Genomic DNA, 8,854 nt, shown 5'->3' with positions numbered 1-8,854 from the left:
CCTCCTTTGCTGTCGGCACCTGAACCCACCTTCACTTCACTGAAAAGTGATCATTTCTGCCTGAAGAAGCCCATAAACAAAGTCAGACAAATGGCAACTCGAGAAAACATTTATACATAAGACAGACAAAAGGCTAATTCCCTTAATATTTTTATAAAGCAATAACAAAAATATCCCATTGGAAAAAAATAAAATTTACAAAAAAGAGAAAAATAAACATTTTTATACGTATGAAAAGATGTTTAACCTCACTCAAAACAAAAGAAAAATCAGCTGAAATAGCAGTGAAATGCACTTTTTGAGCTATGCTGCCCTCATAGGTTTAGATCAAACAGGACGATATTTAGGAGGGATCTGCTTGCACGGTTTGCAGTCACGGCTAAGGAGGTGCATTGCAGCATTGCTTCGAGCTATGAAGGACCAGAGAGTAACTATTTTAGGCTTGAGGACCATATGGGCTCCCTGCCATAAAAACAGGTAGTGGGCGGGACTCAGCTAGCAGGCCACAGTTTGCCAACCCCTGATTAGATTAACAAAAGACTAGAGATGACCTGGATGCCCATCACTAGAGGGATGGCTAAACACACACGACACATCCCTAGGATGGAACATGTGCTTATCAGTCGTCTCCATCTGCATTTTGAAAAGGAAACACACACACACATCCCGTGTGGCCTAGGAGTCCCTGGGAGGATGCAGAGGAGCCACCAACGACTACTTGTGGAGGGAGGAAATGGGAGTCCGAGGGAGCCGAGGGAGGGAGGGAGGAAAACTACTCAGGTCTTACCCCCTTGCTCTGTTTGAAATGTATTCATACCGTAAATTCATTAACTTAAAACAAAGTTAATCCCTTGTCCCCCAGATAAAGATGTTCCCTGGAACAAAGGGATTTGTGGTGAAATGAGTGTGGTCCATGCAGGGTTAAGTTAAAGTGTCTTTGCTGCAGGATTTGGGGTGAGACGGTCTTTCACGCGCTGCTGTGCCTCGTGAATCCTGAGGAAGACGCTGCCTGTGGTGCTTCTCACGCTGACTGTGGGACCACGTTCCCACAGAGTCTCTGGGGGCCACTATTCTGTGGAACAGATGCTGAGATCCGCTGCCTCTGGGAGCAAGCACGAAGCTGTCACCCTCACTGTGCTCTGCTGTGCGCATGCGCACGCTATACCAAAGCGTTTCCTGAAGCCCATTCCTCAGGTCCCTGATCTTGTGGGATACTCTGCGGTCATATATTCTTGGGAAACACTGTTCTGCCAAAGCGGATGACAAACTATAGCTTACACTTCTCCCAGATTTTACAGCTTCTCTGCCCTTGCTCACACCATTCCATCTGGACTGCTCTTCGTTTTAACCCATTTCTGCCTGCCAGAGTTCTAGCTCATTCGTCAAGGCTCAGGTCTCATGTTTTCTGCACCATGATGATGGATTCTTGGATCCTGGCAAAATTCTAGAGATGCCTGACAAGTGTCCCCAGACACTTGTTGAAAGAAGGAAACTACAAGTGCAACAGAGGAACGTGAGAGGGAGGGAGGAGGAAGGGATGAGGGTGGATGCATGGGGGGTTAGAGGGATGGGGGTGGTTGTGAGTGGGGCAATGAGCGGGGAGGCAGCAGCTGGTTATGGTCCACCATTGTACTCACCGTGTGCGGTGCAGGCAGCGTTTTGCTTGCAGAGCAGCCTATTGGCCTGCTCTTGAGCAGTCCCAGGGACAGCGGGAGCTTCCTCTCTCCTAAGCCTCTCCCTTGGGCTCTCATGCCCGTCCGAAGCCCCAGGAGAAAAATGCCCACCTCTGCATGTGGGTCTGGGGATGTCTTGCCATATCATGTACTCTTGCCCTTTAGACTGTCCCCACAGACACTCCAGGGGAGATGGGCTCCCCCCGAGTTGTCTTGACCAGAGAACCTGTAGGGATCTGAAGAAACTGGGCTGCCCTCACTCCTCACCTAGACTCTGCAGCCCACTGGACACCCCCACACTGCCCCTCTCAGGGGTCATAGAGGGTGGACATGCACAGAGATCCAAGTTGGACAGAGCCCAATTGACTGCTTATCCTTATGAGCAAGTTTCCTGATGTGCAACTTCCTCTGGAACCTTCAGCATACTGCCTAACCTCTTTGAACCTCATTTCTCTCGCTCCACAATGCGTATTATCTACCTTGCCGGCTACCTCTGAGTATAACGTTAAATAAAGTAGATGGAAGTCCCTAGCACATAGGAGGGAATGAGCAGCAGTTTCTTTCTCTCTCTTCTCTCAGTGCAGATCCTGAGCTGCTTGACAGAGACTGCTTCTTAGTTTTCCAGCGTGCGGTGTCAGGGCACCAACTGAAGCATGGACTGGGATGTGTGGGAGAAGGCAGCTGCTGCCCAGACCACGTCAAACACAGGTAAGCGAGTGTCACAAGCGGCGTTGCCCTCCCCTCAGGGAAGATGTCCCTGAGCCCTGAGCCTCCAAGGCTTGCTTTCATTATTCTGCTTATAACCGGCTGGTTTACTCGTCAGTCTCCCCTCTCACCCCCACCCACCTCCCACAGATGTGGACCCCTTCAGAGCAGGTGCTGAAGGTGACTCAGCTCTGTGTCCCCAAGCCCCCCTCAGTGCTTGGCACAGAGCAGGCTCACCAGACAGAACAGTGGGAAAAGCTAGTCTCTGCAGCTGTCACTGAAAGTGCCTTAAAGAACAGTCTGACTTGCTGCCGAGAGCTCTTGGCAAGAATGGGCAGGCCCAGGGAGCCCAGGCGAGGAGAGGGGAAGAGGGCGTGAGAGGCAGGGATGGGCTGAGCTGGGGGAGAGACAGGCTACTTTGTGATTTGCCCTTGGGCATGCTTTCATTAAACTCAGTGAACACATATTAAGTGCCTCGTGTTTGCCAGCCTCTCCGCACGTGCTGGCTTGGGGTACTGCAGCGTGGTGGTCAAGAGTGACTTGCGTTCTTGGGCAAGTTGCTTAATGTCTCTGAGCCTCAGTGATATCATCAGCCATGAGGCCATAATACTCCCAGTGTCACAACGTTGTTCTGAGAATTATACGAGTTTATTTCTGTAACTTGCTTGCCACAATCCCTGCTAGATTACTGTTTGCTAATATAATCGTTAAAGATGATAATAATCCTCACTCAGTCCTGTGTGGTTGAGCGAGGATTCCAGCACGCCTTGGAGTCCCGGCCAGCAACCCAGATTCGTTCATCTGAGAGCTGAGAAAACTGGGGCCGGAGAAGACAGAGGTGGAGCAGGAACACGTCCCCGGCCAAGGCACTCTTTCCATCTGAGCTGTTGTTTTCCCTGAGCTGAAGCCTGCAGAGCAGGCGTGCATGCTCGTTCGCCAAGCACTCCTCCGGGGAAAGTGGTATGTGAGGCTGGACGCGGTTTGCACATAACAGTGCAATAAAGGCGACTTCCTGGACTCACAGCTGAGGATGTACTTAAGGCGCAAGCCGCCGCTGGGCCTGCAACGTGCTGCTCTGAGCACCTCCTCTCTCTGGCTGTCCCTTCTGCTGAGTTACGGCCTGGCCCAGGAGAGTTTATTGCTTCACCCCAGCACATTCTCTTACTGGAGTGTGAGGCAATCATAAGGATACAAGGGTATTTGTAAGATTTTCCACCGTTTCCATAGTGCTAGTATATCCTTGATTTCATCTGATTGCCACAACATTTTTTAACAGAGTGGAGAAACTGAGGCACGAGGAGTTAAGGAACTTATCTGAGGTGCTGGTACTGGTCACCTCAAGAAGCCTAGTGCTTATTCAACTGCTTAAAATAAGAGCGGACACTTACTGGGTGCCTCCCGGAAGCCAGTCTCCAAAACGCTTTACGTATAGTGGGTCCTAGCAGTCCTCACAACCACCCCCTGTGACAGAAATGGTTATTACTCCTCTCCCAGATGACAGAGGTCAGGTAGCGACCCAAGGACACACAGCTAGTAGATGGCAGACCGAGGGTTCAAATCCAGATAGCTGGGCTCCACAACCAACATTCTTAATCTCTGTGTCAGGGTTTCTTAACCTCGCACTAGGGACATTTGGGGCCAGAACATCCTCTGTGCTGGCGGCTGTCCTGTGCGTTGTAGGATGTTTGACAGCATCCCTGGCCTCCACACAACACATGCCAGTAGCTCCCCCGTCCACAGTTGTGACGACCGAAAATGCCTCCAAACGTTGCTCAGTGTCACTTGGGGGGTCAAACTGCCCCTGGTGGAGAACCATTGCTCTGTTATACTATCCTAAAATGACAATATACAGGTTTTTAAAAATATGGCCACCCCTAGTTTTAGACAAACTATGTTCTGTAGACCTCTTTCCAAAACAAATCAACATTCAGATTCACACAACCTTAACTGCTCACCTCCCATGCCCAGGCAATTTACAGACCATTTGAAAAAGGAATTGATGCTTCGGGAAATCAAGCAACTTGCCCAGAATAACAAAGCTAGTATGTGGCAGAACAGGAACACGACCATCAGTCTCAAGGTCCACCTGACGACGTTTTTTGGGCAGTATTCATTCTGAAGTGACATAGTCTCTATTTTCTCAATTCTAAGACAGACTTTCTCCCCACAATCGAATGGTTTTGAAATTGAGATGCAACTTAAAACCAATGTATGTTTATAGTAGAAATATTTTTTACTCCCCTAATAGCTGCTATTTAATTAAAAGTGTGTTTCATAACTAATGGCCTCTTAGAATTGAGAATCGAGGGCTGGAGCTATGAATGTAGGAGACGCAGATAGGAAGGAAAGAGACAGAACAGTAGCCCTCTCCGTACTAGAAGGATGCCTGGTCCCCCCACCCCAGCTGTCCACCCAAACCCTCAAACCCTGCATTCTTCCCTGAGGACACCTGTCCAGCCTTTGTGACCTAGCTCACACCACATTCCTCCAAGAAGCCTTTCCAGGTCCTTTGGCATGAAGCTCCTTTTCTAATTTCATCTAGAAGATTTTATCGTTCTTTCTGTGTTTTTTTTTTTTGTTTTTTTTTGCTGAGGAAGAGTCGCCCTGAGCTAACATCTGTGCCAGTCTTCCTCTACTTTATATGTGGGTCACCGCCACAGCATGGCTGATGAGCTGTGTAGGTCTGCACCTGGGATCTAAACCTGCAAACCCAGGCTGCCAAAGTGGAGTGTGCCGAACTTAATCACCACACCAGGGGGCCGGCCCCTAGCTTTTTTTCTATCAGAGCATTTCAGTGACATGACAGAGTATACGGCTGACTAAACATTCTCCTTAGTCATATTAGAGACGTTAGCATCCTTGCTTTACAGATGAGAGAACTGAGGCCCAGAGAGGGGCAGCAACTTGCCCAGCCTCCCTCTCAAAGGCAGGTCAGAGAAGTGTGTCCAGGTTCTTCACATCAGTACTTCCTGCTTGTCTGGGAGAGTTACCATACCCAGCTGGTTAGCAGTCAGGTTAGCTAAGCCTTCCCTTGGAGAAAGTGGCATTGCAGGCTGCGGTGAGGTTCGCCCATGACTGCATGATACACACAGTGACATCTGGGCTCAGAGAGGTGAGGCGCTTCACCCAAGGCCCCACCACTCCCATGTGACAGCTCAGACTGGATCTTCTCACACCAAACTTCTGCTTTCCCCTCCTCCTTATGCTGGTCTGTCCGACTCTGCCCCTTCTCTGACTGATGCTTCCAGGTCCCGGCCAGGCCTGCCTCCAGTCTTACCAGCAGGAAAGGGACAGCAGCCTCTTCCAGCCTTCCCCAAAAGAAAGAGCACCCACATCCCTGCTCTTATTGATGTTGTGGTCCGGCCCCTCCGGCATAGCCCACCAACATTCTAACTCTTCTAGAGCTGGACTCAAATCCCCCGTCTAGCACAGGACCCTGCCCTAAGCACTGGACTCTGAATCAGAGAGCCCCAGAGCTGGAGGAAAGGAGACGTGCAGCAGAGGGCCAGCAGTGCTGCATTTTGGCCAGTCACAGGTTGTTGTGAATACTGAAATGACACAACATCTGTGACGGCCCTTGGTGCACTTGCAAGGGCTGTGGCAGGGTTGAGGCTGGCTGTGCAGCGCAGGGCAAAGACATGGGCTCTGGCTTCCGACAGACATGGACTGCTAGCGCAGGCAAATAATTTCTTTGAAACCCAGTTCTCTCATGGGGATAATATATCAACCTCATCAAAATGTGAGTCTTAAATGAGATTATGCACATAAAGCATCTCACACAGTGCCTGGCATACAGGAGGCACTCAATAAATATTAAATTCCTTCCTGAATATAAGCACCATTATATGAAGCGCAGCAGAAATCAATACTCTCATTCTATCACTTAAGCACACTGATAAACCTCCTACTATGGGCAGGGACCTTAATCTCAAATGAGCACTAAGACTGCCAATGATTTTAAAGCACGAACAGCCACCTTGGCGTTTAATCATCTATCTTCCAGGGAGACTGCGAAGCTGGAAAAGGAATTGCAGTCCAGAGGAAAATGCCACTCCACAACAGAGGTAATTTAAAAGTGCACCTCTCTCCCTCCACACTGTTCAGGTCTGTTCCCTTTCTCTATAAAAAGGCTGGAGTCGAGACACAAGCAGGTTCTAAAGAGGGCAATGAAAATTATATGGGTTGTGGTTTGAGAAGGGAAGGAAAAGAAAAAAACAAGGCAGAAATTACTTGACTTGGAAAGGAAGGGGTAAGATGGGTGATAAATAGGAGGGTATCATATGGCAGGGGAGGGTGGTGAGTCACATGCCAAGGCTGTTATTGTGGCAGGGCCTGGGAGGAACCAAAGGGATCATGTCTCAAGACTTGGAACACTTTGGAAGAAAGACTATACAAATCACAGACATTATTAATTATGATTAACAGTGACCAATGTGGGGTTTGCTTTTCAGTTCAACCGTGTTCTCTCATTTTTAAAACATGCCCAGAAACTGCAGGCTGGCCTTTGCCGTACACATCTCACCCATCGAGGGCTCCACTCCTACTGCCAGTTCACACAGGCAAGAGGTCTAGGCTCAGCATCTCTTGGAGCAATCCTCTGACCAGAGGGTGATGGCTAACTCCTGAGCAGGAATTTCAAGGGTTTTCATGGATTGGGAGGCCCCAAATGCCTTTCCATCCTCATCTCTGGTTGCTTTCCTCTCCCCTCAGTCCTCCAGCCACTCCAAATTTCCCATCGGTCCCAGAACTCATCATTTGTCCATTCATTCAAGATCGGAGCACCTATTACATGCCAGGCACTGTTTCAGGCTATGGGACACAACCGCAGTGAACGTGACAAGGTCCCAGCCCCTGTAGAACTTACATGCTAGTGTGGGAACACAAATCATTTCTAGTAAAGGTACGCTAATTTTGAAAGGGTAGTCAGAGAAAGCTTCTCTGCGGAGATATTTAAGCAAAGATCTGAATGACGCAAAAAGTGAGCTAGGAACTAACTGGGTTAACAGTTTTCAAGGCATAGCAAGTGTAAAGGTCTTGAACAAGCTTCTCTGAATGAGCTTGGTGAGTGGAAGAAACCAGAAGAAAAACATAATCGCTGGGCAGAGTGAACAAGAATCAGACTAGCAGATGAGGTTGACTAGGAGACCAGGGGTTGACACGAACCAGACCATGCTGGGCCTTAGTCACAGCTGGGGCTTGAATGCTGGTCTAAGACCACTGGAAAGGTCTGAGGAGAGGGGAGCCATGGTCACTCCCCCTGTCGGCTAGAAAATAAACTTGGAGGGAAAGACAGAGATGACGGTGGTTGGGACTAGGGTGGGAACGGCAGAGGTGGTGAACAGTAATGGGGGGAAGAAGTGGAGGTACACTGCTGATGGACACTTGAGCTGGGCCTTGAAGAATTAGCAGCCCAACAATTTGCCACCAGGGTCAATGTCTTATCTTTGTAGCCAAAACACCTGGCATAATGCCTGGCATGATGTGTGTTAAATGGAACTGAAAAGTACTAACAAATCTTCTGGAAGAAAACTTTTCAGGTAACTAATCTTGAATTTTCTATTTCAGAATGTATTTAATCCTTTCCAAGATGGGAAAAATATATACATTATAGAAAATTTGGAAAGCAAAAATGTCAAAGAAGAAAAATTCATAATTCCTCATACTCACTGCCTAGAGGCGAACATTAGTATTTTGGTGTACCTCCCCCAAGTCTTTTCATACACATTTCTAAAAAGGTGAGTGTTTCCACTCTGAGGAGCAGCCTGGTCTAGCACAATCAGTTGGTCATGGTTTGAATCCCACTCGACCACTGAAGGACCTTGGACAAGTCACTCTCGGATCCATAAAATGGGGACAGCAACGCCTTCTGCATCAAGTTATTGTGAGCCTAAACGATTCACATGAAGCACCTAATGGTGCCTGGTGTATGGTCTAAGTGCTCAATATATAGTAGCTGTTATTAACAAGAGGAAGCCCAAATCCCACAAGATGCAATTATATGGAAAGCTTTCAACATCTCATTTTTTAGGAAAACGGTTTTGCAAATCCACAATCTAACCACATGTACTCTTCCAAAGAAAAATAATCATACCAAGAATAGGAATTTGCCAAATAAGATGTAAGCAATATCAAATATTTTTAAAACCAAAATTTTACGGTAATGCAAAACAGAAATGTGCCAAGAACTCACCCCAGACCCTGGCCTGCTTAATAAATCTCTCTCCTATAAAGCTGACAGACTTATGGGATTACCGTTTACATTAATAACAGTTTAAAGGGTGGACACTGCTCACCTGCCAAGAAATGATTCTTCCAGGCTTTCCATCTTCGGTTACGTCTGCGTGGTACGACAGAGCACAGCACAGTCGAGACTCTTCTGTTATCCCCCGGCCTCTGCTGCCACCGACGGGTGTGATCCTCAGCAAGCTGTCCTGTCTAGTCTTCTGTAAAATGAGGGGTTGTCTACAGCCTCCAAG

General features: G+C 48.2%; 1 long non-coding RNA gene across 1 annotated transcript; it reads left to right on the top strand.

Moving 5' to 3' along the window:
* The first annotated feature begins 2,243 nt into the window (after positions 1–2,243).
* On the top strand, positions 2,244–8,075 carry LOC139041131 (uncharacterized). The gene is made up of 3 exons (XR_011495817.1): positions 2,244–2,381; positions 6,382–6,442; positions 7,944–8,075. It is a non-coding gene; the product is annotated as an uncharacterized lncRNA (long non-coding RNA).
* Positions 8,076–8,854: the final 779 nt, after the last annotated feature.

Source organism: Equus asinus, chromosome 20 (assembly GCF_041296235.1).
Source record: "Equus asinus isolate D_3611 breed Donkey chromosome 20, EquAss-T2T_v2, whole genome shotgun sequence".
In the NCBI taxonomy this organism is placed as follows: domain Eukaryota; kingdom Metazoa; phylum Chordata; class Mammalia; order Perissodactyla; family Equidae; genus Equus; species Equus asinus.
Note: the sequence above shows the minus strand (reverse complement) of the source record. Positions and strands in the feature narration are given on the sequence as shown.